Genomic DNA, 21,311 nt, shown 5'->3' on the forward strand with positions numbered 1-21,311 from the left:
TTGTGGCCACTTAGTTGAAGCTGCATTTCAAGCCAACACTGGCTGAAGCTTATGCCAGGCTTGGGGCCTTCTGATGGGAGTTACAATGCACCTTGAGACCAGTGCAGCTTGGTCCAGGCTTGGGGCTGCCTATCAAGTTGTATGGGGCATGCCAATGCCAACTGCTGCTCCTTTGGGGTCTATGGTCCTTTCAGAGAGTTTTGGAAAGTCTTCAGTGTGAGCAGAGGCATGCCACTTGTGTGGAAAGCTGCAGAGAGTGGCTCAGACTGGACACTTGAGTGGGTGGGACAGGGTCTCAGGGAATCCCTGGAGCAGGGTAAACAGTGTTAGGTTAATAAGAGCTCATATTTGGCACATGCCTGCACCTGCTGGCTGGGTAGGGGAGGGCTCAACAAAGGAGCGAGAAAACCTGTCAGGGCTTCTGTACTGAAGAGATCTGCCCTGCCCCTTGTCCCCCCAGCTCTCACCCTGAAGCTAGTCAAGTCAGTTCCTCTTTGCAAGTGTTTGCTGCTTTTTAAGCTGCTGCCCCTGTGCTGGGGCCTAGAGTGAATGAGTTTCTGAATGTGTTCATGTTCTTGAGCCCCTCAAGAGGAGTGCCTGACACTCCAGTAGGCCTCCATCATCTCACTTGAATGCAGTCCCTGCTGGATTCCTGTTCCCAGCACTAGTGTCCTGGACTGGGAAATGAGGTATGGGACTGGGACCTCCGGATCCTCAGGGGGGACCTTCACAGCTAAGATACCCCTCCTGATTCTTAACTGCTATACCATGGATGTGGGACCTGCTCATTCCTTTATAACAGTCTTATTGTGGATTCCTCCTTATAGCCTTAGTTATAGCTAGTTCAACTAGTCTTCAGATACTTTTCAGTGATAGGTGTTCTATAATTTAATTGTGATGTGGATGTGGTCTTAGGAGGTGAGCACATTGTTTACTCCACCATCTTGGACCGGAGTCCTTCATGACCTTATTTTAAAACTGTGTTTAGAGGCACTGGTTTTACAAATACAGTTGTTATTTAGTGATCCCAGAAATGAAAGGTGTAAGTATGGTGAAAGATTTGTTTATAACATAATATGATTTTAAAACTAATTTCTGATGAGGTTTTAGAAATAAGAATTTTATATCCTTAACTATGTTTCATAGAATTGTTGATCATAAAGGCACAACATCTGGCTTTTTGGAGAATTTCACTTTTTACTTGGCTTTATTATTTTATAAAAGTGGCCCCTATAGTCTCCAGCACAGACAGATGCAGAAAAACCTGTGTTGTGGCCGTGAGCATCATGGCCGGGTTTCAAACAGCAACAGACTTGTAGCAGTGTAGGAGGTATCACCATGGGAGGTTTGTATTTAGTTTTATTTTTGTTTTTTCATGATACCATACTAGTAAAAGACAATTGAAACTAATCTTGAGGGGAAAATCTTATGGGCCCTATCATTCTATTGTATAACCTCACCTCATAAAAGTTGTTTCTCAATCTCTCAGGTTTTTAATGCTTATGTGGGTCTACTCTGTATGTCCTCCACATGTTAATTATATGGACCTTTTGAGGGGGCCAGTTTATTTGGACTTTTTAAAAAAGTTTTTTTTTAAAAAAAAAAATTCTAGCTCTTAGTTTCTTTCTGTGAGTTTATCTTATATATCTTCTCAAGGAGTTAGAGATTAATTAGACATTTCATTAAAAATTGAGATAACATTATAAAGAGCTTGCATTTCTACAACAAATTTAACTTTCCAGTAGCACTTTCTTATTTATCTAATTTTTAGGCCCACTCTTTAAATTGATTAATTTCTTTCCAGAAGACTTAGCTTATTGTAGTTCTATTATCAGAATGAATTCGGTTTTCACTTTTACTTCCTCTGGTTCCAAATGGAAAGCCCGGTCTTCAGGCATATAAAAGGGACATGTTACAGGAGGTGATGCGAAGGGATTTTTTGTTATTCCTGCATATGAGATAAGGGAGATGGGGGGTTTCACTAGAAGAGATAGGAGGACTTCCAGCCAAGATGGAGGCGTAGGTAGACACACTGTGCCTCCTTGCACAACCAAAATAAGGACAACAACAATTTAGAAACAAAATAACAACCAGAACTGACAGAAAATTTAACTGTATGGAAGTCCGACGACCAAGGAGTTAAAGAAGAAACACTTACCCAGACCCGTAGGAGGGGCAGAGTTGGGCAGTCTGGTGGAGAGGACTCATGGCAAGGCAGTGGCTGGCGGAGTGGGTGGTCCCACATTCGTGTGCAGATAAACTGGGAGGAACAACTGGGGAGTGGGACAGATCTTGAAAACCAGGGCTCTAGAATGGGGAAATAAAGCCTCAAAACTCTGACTGAAAACACCTGTGAGGGTTGAGGTGGGAGTGGGAGAAACTCCCAGCCTCACAGGAGAGTTTGTTGGAGAGACCGACAGGGTCCTAGAACATACACAAACCCACCCACCTGGGAATCAGCACCAGAAGGGCCCACTTTGCTTGTGGGAAGCAGTTAAGTAACAAACCTGGAAGAGAGAGGAGTAAGCAGAACTGTTTCCTCTTGGACCCCTCCCCCATGTACAGTCACAATGCAGCCATGTGGGTTGCCCTGCTCTGGTGAACATCTAAGGCCCCTCACTATGTAAGAGGAGTGCTGAAACAAAAGAGAAAAAGGCCCAAATGAAAGAACAGATCAAAGCTCAGAAAAATATAACTAAGTGATGAAGAGATAGCCAACCTGTCAGATACACAGTTCAAAACACTGGTAGTCAGGATGCTCACAGAACTGGTTGAGCTTGGTCACAAAATGAAGGAACAAATGAAGGCTACCCAAAGTGAAATAAAGCGAAATATACAGGGAACCAACAGTGATGGGAAGGAAAATGGGACTCAAATCAATGGTTTGGAGCAGAAGGAATAAAGAAACATTCAACCAGAACAGAATGAAGAAACAAGAATTCAAAAAAATGAGGAGAGGCTTAGGAACCTCCAGGAGATCTTTAAACATTCCAACATCCGAATCATAGGGGTGCCAGAAGGAGAAGAGGAAGAGCAAGAAATTGAAAACTTATTTGAAAAAATAATGAAAGAGAACTTTCCTAATCTGGGAAAGGAAATAGACTTTCAGGAAGTTCAGGAAGCCCAGAGAGTCCTAAAGAAGTTGGACCCAAGGAGGAACACACCAAGGCACATCATAATTAGCCAAGATGAGAGAATCTTAAAAGCAGCAAGAGGAGTTACCTACAAAGGAGTTCCCATAAGACCATCGGCTGATTTCTCAAAAGAGACCTTACAGGCAAGAAGGGATTGGAAAGAAGTATTTGAAGTCATGAAGGCAAGGACCTCCATCCAAGATGACTCTGTCCAGCAAAGCTATCATTTAGAATGGAAGGACAGATAAAGAGCTTCTCAGATAATATCAAGTTAAAGGAGTTCATCATCACCAAGACCTTATTATATGAAATATTAAAGGGACTTATCTAAGAAAAAGAAGATAAAAAACATGTACAGTAAAATGACAACAAACTCACAGTTATTAACAACCACATCTAAAACAAAAGCAAACTAAGAGGATAGCTAGATCAGGAGTGGAACCATAGAAATGGAGATCACATGGAGGGTTAGCAACAGGGGAGTGGAAGGAGGAGAAGAGGGAGGAGAAGGTACAGAAAATAAGTAGCATCAATGGTAGGTATAATATAGACAGAGGGTGGTTAAGAATAGTATAGGAAATGAAGCCAAAAAACTTACATATATAACCCATGGACATGAACTAAAGCGGGGGAATGATGGTGGGAGGGGATGTGCATAGTGGAGGGGAATAAAGGGGGGAAATGGGATCATTGTAATAGCATAATCAATAAAACATTTATAAATAAATAAATAAATAAATAAGAATAGATAGATAAGATAAAAGATACTTGGAGACCATTCCTCAGATAGTAAAATGGATTTTTGAAAAAACTATAGAATTTCTGGAGATTTGAATGTGAAGGTTTTAAATATTATTTTTATGGTGTAATTATCAGCCCAGTAAAGGAATGGACAAGAGATGTCTTGCTTATATATATGAGTTTGTCACTGGACTATATCTTCTCCCTGGGACTGGTTTTGTAGCCATGTGACTTTCAGTTGGACAGGCCTCACTCTTAAGGTGGCTTTGTGCTCAGTTTAATGATTTGGCTGTCATTGGCTTGAAATTCTTAAGTTTTGAACTGCAGATGTACAGTAATTTATGAGCTGTGATAGAAGGAGCCAAATAACATAAGCTTCAAACCTTTTATTGTTTTCAGTTATGTCCATTAAAGAATCATTGGAAAAACATTTAATGTTTGAAAAGACTGGAGGGACAGATCATGTGTTAAGAAAAATGAAGTTTCTTTAGCAACCAACTTTTGATACAGGGACCTTGGAGAAATTTACAGGAGTCATTACAATTGTATATGAAGGGATAATGTTGTTTGCAGGGGGAGGTTAGAGTTACAGTATTCTTTCCATGATGGAGTAACTTGGTAGGGAGTGAGTGGTTCTTGAGATATTATTATTTTAAAGTGACTCAACTTGGCACAGAGTAAAACATTCAGCTTTTCTGTTTTTCTAAAACTGATATATTATTTTAAAAATTATTTTTAGTTCTGATATGGTTTTAAATTTTGCTGTTCTTAAACCACACCAAGAGGAATAGTGTAGAAGTTTTTTTTTTAAGCTAGCCCCAGTCTGTGTGGCTCAGTTGGTGGGAGCATCATGTTGGAACCTAAAGGCTGCGGGTTTGATTTCCGGTTAGGACACTTAGGTTACGGGTTCATACTTATGGGTTCATACTGAACCCATACTTAGGTTATGGGTTCAGTCCAGGTGTGGGCGTGTATGATCCCTCGTCCGGGAGTGTATGGGAGGCAACTGACTGATGCTTCTCTTTCACATCAGCGTTTCTCTCTCTTCCTGTATCTCTTCCTCTCTCCCTTCCTCTCTTTCTAAAAGCAGTGAAAACATGTCCTCAGGTGAGGATGAAAAAAAAAATTTAAGCTGTTTTTGTTAGGTCATAGCCCTTTCTGGAAAACTTTAATGTAATTTAAATGTTGGGGTTTTATTTCAAGCTTTATGTCACTCCTATAATGTTTGCTCTCAGTGGGGCTTTCTGCAGACATGTGTGTGTGCAATAACATGCAGTATATGCACATCTGTATACGTTCAGACCTCTAAATGCCTCTGTGTTAGGCACCTGTGCTTCTTCCTGCAGAGCAGGTACAGGTGATAGATGCAGCCCTGACTTAAGGAGCTCACAGTCCAGTAGGAGAGACAGGGACAGCCAAACAGGTAAATAGGAAATTGTGGTCAAGTATATATGATATATAAAAATGTATCCAGCATGCTGTGAGAGCTCAGAAGTAGAATCTTGGACTTAGAGATCAGGGAAGACTTCCAAGAAGGATGCGGATCTGAGTGTTAAAGGAAACAGGAATTGGCCGGAGAAGGACAGGAGAGTCGTTACAGATAGGAAATAGCACTGTGAAAAGGCATCTATATAAAAGAACATTCATTTCTGTATATGATAAATATTTATTGAGCACCTGCTATGTGTCAGGCATGTGTAGTACCTGCTTTGAGGACATATTGGAGAGCAAAAGCTGACACACTTCCTGCTCTATTGGAGTTTAGAGTCTGTATGGAGGAGATGAACAAAACAATCACAAATAATTGTAAAAACTATAATTGTGTTAAAAACAGTGAGGAGAAGTCCAAGGGGCTGTGAGAACATGTAGTAGAGTTGGAGTTGGGGCAGTGTCCCCTGAGGAGGTGGCAGGAGACCTGGTAACTGAAGATGAGCATATAATCAAATGTCTCACACAGTTGCAAGGAGCTCACTTGTGCTGCTCTTACAAAGCATAGTTTCTCGGGTGCCTGTGGAGGTCTTCAGGGAGTACAGAGTGGCAGGAGTGTGTGGGGTGTGCATGGGGGAATGGAAGGGGTTGGGGCTGGAGAGGTGGCAGGACCAAAGTCATGGAAGGCCTTGCATACCATTCTAGGAAATTGGGTTTTGTCTTGAAGGTGATGGATGCTGTGAACCATCGGAGGATTTGAAGCCACACTGAGTGAAGCACAATCAAACTTGTAATTTAGAAAGGTCGTCATGAGAAAGGTTGACGTGGAGGATATGTTGGAGAAGGCAAGACCATGTTAATGTCTACTTTTTTTTGCCAAGTAATATATGACAGGTTCTGTACTTTTGATCAATATTTTAGTTCCTTTATTTTTGCCACATCAATGGCCATTCTTCTAAGGCTTTTTATTGTGTGTGATATATGTGTGGTGGGAACCCTGGTTTTCCCGTTAGTAATGTGCATGGTTTCTAAAGATTTCCAGTGGTCTTACAAGAACAGGAGTTGGAGGAAATATATTACATATTTTAAAGTGCTGTGTTACAGTTCCAGAAATAATATTGACTGATGTTTCTAGGAAGGAAAAAAAATAACTAGGAGAATCCTAGATTATGCATCTATTTGCATTTTTATTGACAAGATTGCTGATTTTAAAAGTAAGATGCTCTGCTTCAATAAATGGTAATAAAATTAATATTTTAGTAAGTGTGGTTTGTCATCTAAAAATGCCAAGTGTTGGACTGGCTGAACTCTGACCTTTCTGGCTGTTGTAATGATTCTGTGTTGGCTTTTTCAACTGGTGGTCAGTCATACTTCTGCCTTGCACTGATGTGTAAAATGAAGGCAGTGGTTCTCAACAGTGGGTGGTTTTGCTGCCTGTGGAACACTTGACAATGTCTGTAGGTATTTTTTATTGTCACAACTGGAGGGTTGTTACTCAGAACTAATGGGTGAAGGCCAGGAATGCTGCCACACTTCCTGGAGTGCAAAAGACAGCCCTCTACAGCAAGAGTTACTCAGTGCAGACTTTGGGGGGGGGTGGATATGCTATGGAATAGATTGTGGTGGTAGCTCATGGGTGTATACTTACCTCCTAACTTATTAAGTTGTAAAAATTAAATATGTGCAGCTTTTATATGTCAGTGATAAGGTCGAGAAACCCTAAATTAAGGCAACACTGATAAGACTTGCTTTGGTTAAAATATAATCCTTGAGTAGACATGACATTCTGTGTCTCCTGTTGTCTTAGTCACTGGGCTGCCGTAAAATATGTACCATAGACTGGGTGGTTTAAACAGCCATTTCTCTTGGTTCTGGAAGCTAGAAGTCCAAGATCAGGGCACCAGCAGAGTCATGTTGTGGTCAAAGCCCTTTTCCTGGTTTATAGATGGCTGCTTGCTTGCTGTATTCTCACATGGTGGAGAGAGTGATCAATTCTCCTGTGTCCTTTCAAATGTAAGGGCACTAACCCCATTCGTTAGGGCCCTCCCCTCATGAATTGATTACTTCCTGAAGGCCCTGCCTCCTAGTGCCATCACGTTGGGGGTTTAGGACTTGATCATACGGGTTTGGGGGGACACAAACCTTCAGTCTGTGATAACTGTACTGTTTATTTGCTCACTTGTTCATTCACTCACTCAGAATATTGCCCAACGACCGTAAGCCCGTCATCTTTGTATCCTATGGTGTTATCTGGTGCAGAGCAAGCCTTGGAGAGACCTGAGGGGCCCCATGAAATCACTTTCCTCTTTTTCCACTGGGCTCTGAACCAGTTGAGAAATAAGACAAGAATCAAAACATTACCCTCTTCCTAATAAAATCTAGATTAGAAGGTGCAGCTTATATTTGGCAGGTGGGGATCTGAATTCTAGCCTGAGAATTAGGAGGCTTATCTAGTCTCACCCAACCCTGGCAGCAGTGGTCTGAGACAAGCCCCATGGCAGAGACTGTCTTTAGAGAACTAGGTCAGAACTGGGTTCTCTGTGGTTGGCTCCTTCCTGAAAGGAATAAGTAGGGAGCTAAACCAAACATGTATAGTTTTTCTTCCAGATTTGCCAACTGATTAGCCATTTTTATCTCTCCTTGGATTGAAGGAGGAAAAGCATAAAAGGCCAACAGTTTGAAACTAATGGAGCTCCCTCTATATAGAAGAACCCAACAGAGATGGAGAAGACGCCTTTTCCGTAACAGGCCTATTATGGTAATCTACACACACCATTAATGTCTGCATAGTCTTAAAGGGAACAGTTTTGTTTCGGGATTTATGTACAATTATTGTGTCTAATCTACCCATTAGACACAATGGGTAGAGGCAAATGACTACAGCCAAAATAGTGAAAAATGAATTAGAATTTTAGATGATAAAGGGCACCTTAAATATTATTTAGTCTCATGGATCTCAGTCTTGGTTTCACGTTGGAATCACTTGGGAGAATTTTTAAAAAATATTGATGCCAGGGCCCCATCTCAAACCCTTAAAAATAGAATCATGGGGGAGAGGACCTGCACTTACTATTTTGTAAAAATGACTTAGAAGACTCTTCTGCACAGCAAAGATTGAGAATCCCTGATCCAGTCTTACCCTCTCATTTTATCTACAAAAACTGAATCCCAGAGAATTTTGGTGACTTGCCTAGGACTGTAATTAGTGAGAGCTGGAGTAAGAATTTGGCGTTCTGCCTTGGCGTCCAGGGCTTCTTATTGAAAACTTTACTGCATCTATTTTTTCTTCCATAATTTTAGCTCAGAAGAATTCGCAAAAGCGGTAGTCTCTTGTTAGGAGACTTGGATTTTAATTCTAGGTCTGGTGGTAGCTGGCTAAGTCTCCAGCCTCAGTTTCCTTGCTTTTTAAACTCAGGGGGTTTGAGCTTGTCTCTATTTTGCTTGTTAGTACACAGACTCATAGATAAACAGCAGGCTGACCACTCTGGGGGGCCGAGGGGTGGAGGGATTGAGCAAAAAAGAAAAAAAAAACTCCTGGACATGGACAACAGTGTGGTGATTGTGGTGGGGGAAAAGGGTGGGTGAAGATGGAAGAGGGTATGGGGGGAGATAAATGGTGATAGAGAAAATAATATAAAAGAGAAATTAGACTTCCGGCCAAGATGGAGGCATAGGTAGAAATACTGTACCTCCTTGCACAACCAAATTTAAGGTCAACAAAGATTTAGAAACAAAAACACAGAACAGACAGAAAATTGAACTGTATGGAAGTCTGACAACAACGAACCAGACTGCTTCATCAGGTCTGGTAAGAGGGGTGGAGTCAGTGGCTGCCAGAGAGGAGTCCCAGCAGGAAAAGGTGGTGGTTGGTGACCTGGGCGAAGGGAGGAAACCAGCAAAACCCAAGGTGCACAGGTGGTTGGCTGACCACAGACACACATTTACACGCAGATAAACCAGGCAAAAAACGGGCAGTGAGACAGACCGTGCAACCCAGGGCCCCAGCAATGGGAAATAAAGCCTAAAAGCACCCATTGAACAAACTTGCGGGGGGTTGAAGTGCCGGGAGAGGCTCCCAGCCTCACAGGAGAGTTTGTTGGAGAGACCCACAGGGTCCTAGAATGTACACAAACCCACCTACTTGGGAACCAGCACCAGAAGGGCCCAATTTGCTTGTGGGAAGTGGCAGAAGGGACTGAAATCCAAGAGAGAGTGGAGCAAGCACCATTGTTCACTCTCAGACCCCACCCCAGTCACAACCCAGTGACTGGGTTGCCTCGCCCTGGTGAACACCTAAGCTTTTGCTCCTCATATGTAACAGGCATAACCTGACCAAAAATGGCTCAATCAGAACAATAAATCAAAGCCCTAGAGCCAATACTTTTAAGCGACCAAGAGATAGCCAACCCATCAGATGCACAGTTCAAAATACTGGTGATCAGGATGCTCACAGAACTGGTTGATTTTGGTCGCAAATTAGATGAAAAAAATGAAGGTTACACTAAGTGAAATGGAGGAAAATACACAGGGAACCAACAGTGATGGAAAGAAAGCTGGGACTCAAATCAATGGAGTGGACCAGAAGGAAGAAAGAAACAACCAAACAGAAAAGAATGGAGAAACAAGAATTCAAAAAAGTGAGGAGAGGCTTAGAAACCTCCAGGACATCTTTAAATGTTCCAACATCCGAATTATAGGGGTACCAGAAGGGGAAGAGGAAGAGCAACAAGTGGAAAATGTATTTGAACAAATAACAAAGAAGAAATTCCCCAGCCTGGCAAAGGAAATAGACTTCCAGGAAGTCCAGGAAGCTCAAAGAGTCCCAAAGAAGGTGGACCCAAGGAGGAACACACCAGGGCACATTATAATTACATTAGCCAAGATTAAAATGAAGGAGAGAATCCTAGAAGCGGCAAGAAATAAGGGGACAGTCACCTACAAAGGAGTTCCATCAGACTGTCAGCTGATTTCTCAAAAGAGACCTGACAGGCAAGAAGGGGCTGGAAAGAAATATTGCAAGTCATGAAATGCTAGGACCTACATCCAAGATTGCTCTATCCAGCAAAGCTTTCATTTAGAATGGAAGGGCAGACAAAGAGCTTCTCAGATAAGGTCAAGTTCAAGGAGTTCATCACCACCAAGCCCTTACTATATGAAATGTTAAAGGGACTTACCTAAGAAAAAGAAGATAAAAAATACAAACAGTAAAAGGACAGCAAACTCACAGTTATTAACAACCACATCTAAAACAAAAGCAAACTAAGTGGACTCCTAAAACAGAAGCAGAGCCACAGAAATGGAGATCACATGGAAGGTTAGCAACAGGGGAGTGGGAGGAGCAGAGTGGGGAAAAGGTACAGAGAATAAGTAGCATAGGGGAGAAAATAGGAGGAGGGTAAGAGTAGTGTGGGAAATGTAGAAGCTAAAGAACTTATGACACATGAACATGAACTAAAGGGGGGGAAGGTGGGTGGGAGAGGGTGTGCAGGGTGGAGGGGAATGAAGGGGGGAAATGCTACAACTGTAATGGCATAATCAATAAAATATATTTAAAAAATAAAATTTTTAACAAAAAAGAAATTAACAAAGAAAAACATTTAAAAATAAAATACAAAGGGTTATACAAGATCATTTCCAAGTTTTTTTCAGTCAGTAAAACTATTTGCTTCTATAGTTTCAAATATGCACGAGCTTTATTGCTCTTTAAATGGGGGTTAATTGCTATTGTTTTAATTTTTATCTAGAACCCACTATCTAGCAAGTGTGGTGCTAGGTGCTTTCATAAACATTAAATTAGTTTAATTGAAATATTTTAGGACATCGCTGGTGGCTGGTTCAGTTGATTGGAGTGTCATCCCTGTTCACCAAAAGGCTGTAGGTTGGATCCGTGGTCCACACACTTACTTGGTCAGGGCACCTATGTCCCTCGCTTTCTTCCTCTCTCTAAAATCAGGAAAACCTATCTTTGGGTGAAGGTTAAAAAAAGAAATATTTCAGGACAGGTTTCTGATTATGAGTCTTTAAAGTAATCATTAAAATCTAGATATTACCACCATTTAAAATTGTAAGGCCTTTAATAACTCAGCTTCTTTGTTTCATTAATTCATTGTGGATGTGCCTCTGAGGCCATGCATATGTGGTAGGGAATATCAGGACAAATGCTGCTGACTATTCTTGGATATTTCCAAGTCTGGATATATTCAAATATATCCAGAGTCCTTTTAATGTACTGCTAATATTTCTCAACATATAAATAAAACAGGAGGCAAAATCACTTTATCCAGTTATATTTAGTTATTTTCTTACAGTAATCAACTTAGGAAGTGCTGTTTGATATTTAAATTATTTTAAATTTAAATAGTTAATTTAAATTGTATCAGTTTCTGGCTCTAAGGGCAGAGTTTATTGTATTCCAGGGATTAAGCTTTGTACCTCCCCATTCCCTGCCCCATTTAGCTCTGCCCCTGGCACTAAGAAGCGCTTAATAAGTATTTGTTGGCTTAATTACTGTTTTATACTCTGATAGTAATAGTCCACTGTGTCTTTTTTTATATGTGTCACAAATGGAATTTTCCTTTTGGAACTGCCTGGTAATGAAGTATAATAGAAGGTCACTAAGACTAATGAATGGAGTAATGCACTGAGTGTTTCTGCTGGTGTTATTTATGGTCTCTTTTTGTGTGTCCATCATTTTATGACTGGATAAGATTCTCCTAACTTTTCCTTCCTGAACAACCTGAGGTGAGGCGAGAATCAAGACACTGCTGTTTTCAGCGACTAGGAATACTCTCTTTAAGTAATCTTGTATTTTTTTAACTTCTATTTTTGTCAAAAAAGGTGTGATATAGTTAGTTCTTTAGGAGTCTCATTTGTCTTCCATTTTAACTTTCTACATATTGTAGATCTTTTTTTTCTATTGTAGATAAAAGCTTCTACAGGAAGGCAAATATTAGAGATGCTACTTTATTTTTGCCACAGTTCTCTATAGGATTTCTGTGCATGTTAAATGATGACTATCATTTTGAAATAAAAATGTTAAAAATTTAACTCATGTTGCCCTGGCTGGTGTAGCTCAGTGGATTGAGTGCAGGTCTGTGAACCACACGATCGCGGTTCGATTCCCAGTCAGGGCATATTCCTGGGTTGCAGGCCAGTTTCCAGCAGGGGACTCACAAGAGACAACCATACATTGATATTTCTCTCCCTCTCTCCTTCCCTTCCCCTCTAAAGATAAATAAATAGAATCTTAAAAAAAATTTAACTCAAGTTACTCAGGTTTGAAATAATATCATGGAAGGTTTTTTTTCAATTGGTGGATTCTTTTTTGTTTAAAGTACAATGATCATTATTTATTACTATATAGTGAAAGTTGGTTTGGTGGTATAAAATGTACCAAGAAGAAAATATTTTAATTAGTCTAGACATATAAAATTCAGGGATATAACAAATAATTAGGCAAGAATTCAAGATAGAGGAAGACTTCAAGATAGAGGTTACCTATTGCAGTGATGTGCCGGGGAGCAGGGGGAGGGAGACAGGGAGGAAGAGGGAAATGAAATTGGGAATGAATGCACAGACTTCAATTATATTGCTAGTTTTAGTTTTTAAATTCAGTGGTGGGTACATGGGAGCTCATGGTGTTTTTATGCCTCTGTGGAAGACAAATATTTCATAATTATTTTAAAAATGGTCAGAGTAAACTGGATGAGAATAGGTTGAATATATACACCATAAGTGTATTTCAGCCTGTTGGGATGTTGATATGAATTATTTGTTGAAAACTTTGCAGAAACAAGCTCTGTAGTAAAATACGAACAGTGGAGTTATTTGGTAATAGAAGGCAGTGTTTTAAGTCTAAAAGATAGTATGAAAGAAAACAAGGATGAGAAGAGGGATGCACACGAGCAAACAAGGAAGTGAGAGTCAAATGACAACTCACTCAGCAAGTTTCTTGTTACAGTCGCAGTATTGTCACAAATGAGCCGAAAGGGACTGCCATATACTTGATACAAACGTCATCAGTGACACCTGCCAAAAAGTCTTGGGACGGGGAGGAATTCCAGACAACAAGAAAGCAGAAACTAAACTTTTCTAAAGAAGGAACCTACATAGAGTTCACTTAAGTCTTTGGTATATTGTTCACAAAAGCTGAATTATCTTCTCCAAAAGCATGTCACTTGCATCAAATCTTAAATTCATGCCTTTCACTACCTATGAGATACTGTATCTTTCTGAAGTAGAAGCGACCCAGAAGCCAAGCTATAAACCTCATATCCTGTTGGCGTTGACAGAATGCTCAAGTGCAGGGCTTTCTAGAAGTTGTCTGGAGTTTTTATTGGCAGGATTACAGGGACGTCCCAATTAAATATGTCTTTTGGGAACTGGAATTCCTTTGAAGAAATTGAGGTTTTTATTTTAATCTTTAGAGGGGAAGGGAAGGAGAGAGGGGGAGAAATATCAATGTATGTTTGCCTCTTGTGTGTCCCCTGCTGGGAACTGGCCTGCAACCCAGGCATGTGCCCTGACTGGGAATCGAACCGCGATACTCTGGTTCACAGACCTGTGCTCAATCCACTGAGCTACACCAGCCAGGGCAGAACTGAGTTTAAAATACTTAAAAAAAATTTCACTAGTCACAAAAAGCAGATGTATATGTGTCTTGTGTGATAAAATATTTTTGCACACTTGCCAGTTGGTTCATCTCAAAGTTGACCCTTTTAAAGCTGCCTTCTCAGTCTTCAGCCACTTATTTTCTTTCCTTGTTTCCCTCAGTACTGACGCCTTTTCTGATTTTGTCGTCTAGTTCCATCTTTGCCTGTCCACTCCTTCTCCATCACAGAGAGCCAGAGAACCTGGTGTTACTCGTTTCCAACTTGTTGATTATTCTTTAGAGTCTCTGTTAGGTTGAATGGTGATTCCAAAAAGATATGTCCACATCCTAACCCCTGCAACCTGTGAATGTGACCTTATTTGGAAAAAGGGTCTTCGAAGGTAGTTCACTTAAGGTGGTGAGATCATCCTGTATCCAGGTGGGCTCTGCATCCAATGGCAGATGTCTTATAACAGAAGAGGAGAAGACACAGAAGAAGGAAAGGCCATGTAAACACAGAGGCAGAAATTGGGAGTTACGCAGCCATAGGCCCAGGAAGCCTGGAGTCACTAGAAGTTGAAGAGGCAAGGAAGTGTTCTCCCCTACAGCCCCTGGAGGGAGGATGCCCGGTTGACACCTTGATTTTGGACTTGTGGCCTCCAGAACTGTGAAATAATACATTCCTGTTTTTTACTAGTTATGGCAGCCACAGTAAACTAATACAGATTTCATGAGACTTCTTTTGGGTGTCAAGAAAAGTGGGTATTGATCTTTTACCTTTCTGGATCTTTGTTTTTTCATCTGTAAAACAGGAACATTAGATTAGATGACATCTAAAGTCCCTTCAATCTGTATAAATCCTTAAAAACAAACCCATGGCCTCCAGGAGGGAGCCTCTCTCACCCACTTGCTGATCTGGGGATGCATTTGCTGGTGCACCTGTTCCTGCTCTCGAGCAGTTGCAGGGCCCAGGGCTGTGTGGTCTGCCCCCAGGCTCCAGGAGGGAGCCTGAAACAGGCAGCAGTTGGATGCAAACTAAGTTACCTGGAGGGCTGCTTAGCAGCTGCCCGAAGGCTCCAAAGGACGGTACTTGATCTTTATTTATTTATTTATTTATTTAGGTAGGGGATTTTATTTTATTTTTTATTTTTTAAAATTATTGTTGTTCAATTACAGCTGTATTTTCTCCCCACCCCTCCCCCAACCCCCTCCAAACCTCCCTCCCTCCCTTGCTTCCATCCTCCACCTTGGTTTTGCCCAGGTGTCTAAAATATGGAACCCTTCACAAATTTGCGTGTCATCCTTGCGCAGCGGCCATCCTAATCATCTCTATAGCATTCCGATTTTAGCATATGTGCTGCCGAAGCCAGCACCAGAGGATGGTACTTTAAAAGGGAGCAGAAACTCTTGACGCAGGCTCTTCCATGAGATGGACTTTGAGATGGGAGTCCGCCATTCTCCTGGATCACGCAGCACCTGAATAAAACCTCTTTCCTTTACACCAGCATCTGTCTCACAAGTTTGGCTTTTGTGGCGACAGGCAGCCAAGCCCCTGTTTTTCGTTCAGTAATATGTATTCACCTGAACTGTGACCACAGCCAACATAGTGAACATACCCATCACTCCAAAAAGTCTTGTGTCCTTTTGCAATTTCTATTTTCCAGCCTCCTCATGCCCCTTTTTTTCTTTTCCACCCCCATCTGCAATCACCAGCCTGCTTTTTGTCACTATTGATTAATTTAAAATTTCTAGAGAAGGTTTTGGCAAACTATGGTCTGTGACCTAAATCTGGCTGCCTGCCATTTTTTAAATTAAGTTTTACTAGAACATAAAAATACTCCATCATTTATGTATCAGTGGCTGCTTTTGTGTCGTGATGGCAGAGTTTAGTGTTTGTGACAGAAACCTTATGGCTCGCAAAGCCTAAGATATTTATTTGGCCTTCCACAGAAAAAGCTTGCTGAGAGCTGTTCTGAAGTTTTATGAGACCTGAAAGTATGTACGTTTTTGCCTGGTTTCTTTTATTCAACATAATTATTTTGAGGTTCATCCATGTTTTGCATTTATCAGTAATCCATTGGTTTTTATTATTGGGTAGTTAATGTTTATTATTGGTTTTTATTAACCTTGTATGGGTCTACCAGTGTGTTTATGTATTCCCCTGTTGATGGGCATTGTGTTACTGCCAATTTTTGGCTCTTGCAAATACAACTGCAGTGAGCACTCATGCACAGATGTTTATGTGGATATGTGCTTGCTTTATTCTGGGGTAAATGAATGCCTGGGATAGAGTATCTGGATCATGTGGTAGTTGTATGTTTAAATAAAAAAACCATCAAGCTATTTTCCCAAGTGGTTGTACCATTTTACATTACCTTAAGCAGTGTGTGTTTTAATTCCTTCACATCCTTGCTAGCACTTGGTGTGGTTAGTCTTTTTAATTTGAGTCATTCTAATTAGTACATGTGTAGTAATATCTCATTGTGCTTTTAATTTGCATTTCCATAGTGACTAATGATGTTGAACATTTTCATGTTCTGATTTGCTATTTGTCTATCTTCTTCAATGAAGTGTCTTTTCAATCATTTGGTTTACTTTTAATTGGTTTACTTTTCCTATATATTGAGTTTGGAGAATTCTTTATATATTCTGGAAAGTAGTCCTTTATCAGATACGTGATTTACAAATATTTTCTCCAAACCTGTACCTTGTCTTTTCATTTTCCTAACAGTATCTTTGCAGAGCAGAAGTTTTTAATTTTGATGAAGGCCAACTTATCTGTTTGTTCTTTTTAATCACGCTTTGGGTATCATCTAAGAGCTTTCCATAACCCAGTGTCATAAGATTTTCTCTTATGTGTTCTTACAGATAGTCTGTAGTTTTTTACTGTTGTTCAGTTAGTTGTCCCACATTTGCCCCCAGTTGCTCTCCCCTGCTCTGTCTCCCCCACTCCCATAGCCAGTCTCCCCATTTCCACGCCCATGAGTCCTCTGTATGTGTTCCTCAGCTTGCCCCTTCCCCTTTTTAAGTTTTACATTTATATTTATGATCTGTTTTGAATGGAAGTTAAAGTGGAACACATGATTATATTGCCATGGCAGTATCTTATTACGGTTGTAGGTAAGACGAGTCCTACTGTATTAGGATTCTGCAGAGAAACAACTGATAGGGTGTGTGTATATATAGAAAGAGGTTTATTATAAGCAGTTGACTCACACAGTTGTGGAGACTGGCAGGTCCAAACTCTGTAGTGTGGGCTGGCAGACTGGAGGCCCAGGAGAGCCAATGGTACAGATGGAGCCAACGTCAGTGTGCTGGAGAACTTCATCCTGTTCTGAGAGGCTGGTCTTCCTGTTCTGTGTCAGGCCTTCAACTGATTGGGTGTGACCCACCAACATTATGGAGGACCGTGTGCTTTACCAATTTAAGTTCAACAATTTGAATGTTATTTCCATCCAAAAGCACCCTCTAAGTTGAGAAATAAAATTAAGCATCACATACATCAAGCAGTAAAGTGAATAGTTTTGAAATTAGTTCCTTAGGCAGTATAATATATGAATACATCTTTCTTTTTCCTCTGTGGGTTCATAAAATGTTTACTGTAAAGGAAAATGCTTTCTGCCTTCTCATCATTTTGTAATTCTCTGAGGTTTTTGTGGGAAAACTATAGATCTTCTGAATTATTAGCTAATGAACTCTGAAAGATATTTATTTCAAATAAAATGTGGCCTGCTTGTATTCCAGAAAGAAACAATAAAAGGATCATTACTCTTTGTTTGAAGCCATCAGATCTCACTTGACATTTTAGGTTCATAGTGTGCAAAGGATTCATTGAAATCCTTTTTGGTTCTTTATTAGCAACATTCTTAAAAAATTCCACAATTGGTATGCCTCTTTCAGGAACAGCTCGGGATCTCTCTGAGGCAGCCGTCTGCACAGTGAGACAGTTCCCAGGAGGGTTTTGTTTGCTTAGATTGGCCCAGACACACCAGAACTCTGCACCTGCACGTGCTTCGTCCTCGCTGTGGGGCTGGCGTTCCTGGGAGCGTTTTTAGCACAGCCTGTCCCCTAAAGGCCTGTGGCTTTGTTTCCCTGCAGGGGTCATTCTTGTGATGGTGGTACCTTTTCTTCCTTATATTTTCAAGTGATAAGTTTAAAAAACCCATCAAACCCATAGAAATATCACTTGAAAATGTGTATTATCATATTACCAAATCTCCTTTATAAACCAGTAGGCTAAAACCATACAGGCCTCTGCTGTAGTTGTAAATTACCGATGTAGCCAAATAGGTATAAAGCTCCTATAGAGCTTAGGTTTTATTTTACACGTTGCTTCTACGTGCTGCTCCCTATTTTTTTCTAGAATTTTACATGTAATCAGGATTTCTCTTCTGGAATGGTCGATCCTGCCTTTTCTGTTTCACATGCTTTTACAGGCATAGGTTCTTCCTCCTGGTCCCTCTGCATTGGTCCCTTCCCAGGCAGTCATATCCCAGGCTCTAGGGATGAGGGCTATGCTGTGCTTGGCCAGCCGCTATGCTTGGCCAGCCACGATGCTCTGCTCTCATTCATGAAGTTACTACTGCATGTGACTCACAACCTACCTGCTGAATTTTTTCACTGTGGAGTTAACACATGTTGATCTGTTATGAGGGCTGGCTCTGAAATTTTTTCCTGCTTGTTTTTTCAGGGAAAGCACTTTTAGTTCAATAGTTTTATATATCAGTCTTTGGGAGAGTACTTCAGTAAGCTCTCTCTGTTTTTCTTAGTTATTTGACATTAATTATTGAAATAGAAGTATCCAAGTAGCAAAGACTTGTTCTTTTTTAAAAATAGGTTTTAGAATGCATTCTTCTAAAATCCTCTCCTCTCCTGGCTGGTGTGGCTCAGTGGATCGAGTGCTGGCCTGTGAACTGAAGTGTTGCCAGTTTGATTCCCAGCCAGGGCACACGCCTGGGTTGCAGGCCAGGTCCTCAGTTGGAGGCCTGCGGGAGGCAACCGATTGATGTCTCTCTCACACATCAATGTTTCTCTCCCTCTCCTTCTTCCTCTCTAAAAATAAATAAATGAATGAATGAATGAATAAATAAATAAATAGAATCTGTAAATAAAATCCTCTCCTATTAATATTAAACTTAATTCTTTATCAGTTTATCTGATTTTAAACATGTAAAGAAAATATTAATATTTCAGTAAATAACATTTAATATCTAGTAGTCTAGGTTCCAAATATATAAAATACTTAATTCCTTAATATAATGCTTATATTTTGTAGACCAATCAGGAAAATACCACCCACAGGACATCCCACACCTTAACCTTGACCACTGAATCAATGTGAGTCCATTCAGGTGATGGAAATCACAGTGGATTACACAGAGAGGATGTTAAATATAAATAACTGTTACATTCTAAGAAATAAGGGACTATAAAATAGAAGGAAAAGTCTGTGTCATTCCCCAGGGCTAAAGGAGAATACCCAGCAAGGACAAAGGTGGAAGGAGGTCTCCTCTCCAAGGCTGGGGCTCAGATCTCGTTGGAGAAAGTGGTTCAGCTCACAGGACAGCAGAGATGTTTTCTGCTTTGCCCAGCAGTTTCTCGATAAGCAAGAAGCAGCCCCTGACATGCAGGGGAGGCACGGCAGTCAGCAGTGAAGGGTGTGGGTGTCCAGGAGGGCAGAGGCCTGGGTGAGCAGGAGAGCAGGGTGCAGGCAGAGACCCCCAGGAGGCTGGTTTTCATGTAGAGAGGGCTGTAGAACCATTACCACCAGGCTGGGCCAAGGAATCACATATTCTGGATGCATGGTTGGGGCAGAGCTCGACGGTGTTCACACTCCTCGCCGCCTCTCAGGGGCTCCTAACTGCAGGAAGGGCCTTTCCCCTGCAGTGTCCCTCCAGGGCCCTCTACTGAGAAAGCCTAGCAGCATGTTCGCTGTAGAGGGAACATGCTTAAAGGAGTTCTGTCTGCTATGGCAGGACATATATTACAGGGAAGAGAGGGGGTTGAGAGGCAATAAATTGATAACTAGCGCATTTACAGTTTCATTGTATTCCAGTTCCCCTTTTTTTCTCTTTACTGGTTCATGTCAATTGCCAAGTGACTCCGTCCATATATTTAAAACTCCATAATTGTGGTGAAGAAGTAGTACAGAGCCCCGGCATCTGACCCTCCTTGTCCCCATTCAGGAGCAGTTAAATGGGTAGTAGAGATGCTGTTCAGCTGTCAGTGCTAAATGTGTTACTTCTTACCCCCGACGTGTTGTGTTTTACCAGTGGCACTGGTTTTGAAATTGGCTGGCCCACTTATAGGTCCATCCAAGAGAAAGGAGAGGCAATTATTACAACTGATTAAAGAAAAAGAAACATGATGAATATATTTTCTTTATTATATTGGGAAATATAAATTCTTATATATAAATATTAATAATTTGAGATTAAATCACATCTTATTGATATTTAGAATGTTTTATGATGTTTTGACTGATTAATAAAAAAGTTCCAGAATACTATATTGGTTTCTATAAACTTGAAAATGAAGTTCATGAACAGGCATGGTTGCCTGCAAAAAGTAACTTAAAAAAAGATACATTTTTTAAAATTCAGTACACATTGACTGAGTCGCCCTTCAGTTGCTCTTAAGATCTTATTTTGCTCGGATCAGGTTGACCGGTTAGCATTTTTTCCTTGGGAGTTCCTGGGCATTTCATCCCCAGATCAACAGAGGTAACAGATGTCTTCCATGGCTTCCTTGGCGTTAGTCTGTCAGGAGTCTGTCCATCGACCTCACGGCTGACTTAGTTGGGGTCTGCACAGCCGTTTGGCTGTGAGTGAGCGGAATTGCAGGAAGCTGCCCAAGTCACCTTGTTCTAGTTTCCTCATGTGCTGCCTCCCACAGGGAGTTTCTTTATTCTCTGTTTTTCTAGCTGTAGTTCTAAAAATCTGCTGTACAAGTCTGGTAACTCAGCCCATGCCATACTGGTTTTTGCAGAGAAAGGCAGGAGGCTGAGATGGTCTCATAAAGTGCCCATAAGGTGGGGTCAAGGCTTATAAAGAAATCAAAGGTAATGACTGTCATCATCACCACCACCACCATCACCCATCTTTAGGTAAAAACTTGTACTCACACGGCACTCTCTCCTTGTAATGATTCATGACCAGCCACTGTCCCACGTGTCTCTGTCCCTCCGTCAGGCTTCTCTCGGTGTGTCCCTGTGCTGCAGAGTGCAGGCACTGGGCAGGCGCCAGCTGAGTCTGTCTCTGCGCTCTGACTGCCGTCGTCTTCCCCGTTCTCCACACGTGGCGTGCGTGCCTCAGTGCACCTCCAGTACCTGTCCTCAGCCGAATCCTCCCTGACCAGTCACTGTGTTAAAACCAGCTCTGTAGAAAAGCTCCCGGTGGATGAGTAGGACTTTCCAGATT

At 41.1% G+C, this 21,311-nt stretch overlaps 1 protein-coding gene and 1 non-coding gene across 2 annotated transcripts in view; one reads left to right on the top strand and one right to left on the bottom strand.

Moving 5' to 3' along the window:
* The window catches only part of CUNH3orf70 (chromosome unknown C3orf70 homolog), a 51,885-nt gene that overhangs the window by 21,788 nt on the left and 8,786 nt on the right, over positions 1–21,311 (top strand). The window lies entirely within an intron of this gene.
* On the bottom strand, positions 15,160–15,266 carry LOC118974292 (U6 spliceosomal RNA). The gene has a single exon (XR_005063857.1). It is a non-coding gene; the product is annotated as a U6 spliceosomal RNA (small nuclear RNA).

Source organism: Sturnira hondurensis, unplaced genomic scaffold (genome assembly GCF_014824575.4).
Source record: "Sturnira hondurensis isolate 20B ecotype Veracruz unplaced genomic scaffold, ASM1482457v3 Scaffold0019216, whole genome shotgun sequence".
NCBI classification, from domain to species: Eukaryota; Metazoa; Chordata; class Mammalia; order Chiroptera; family Phyllostomidae; genus Sturnira; species Sturnira hondurensis.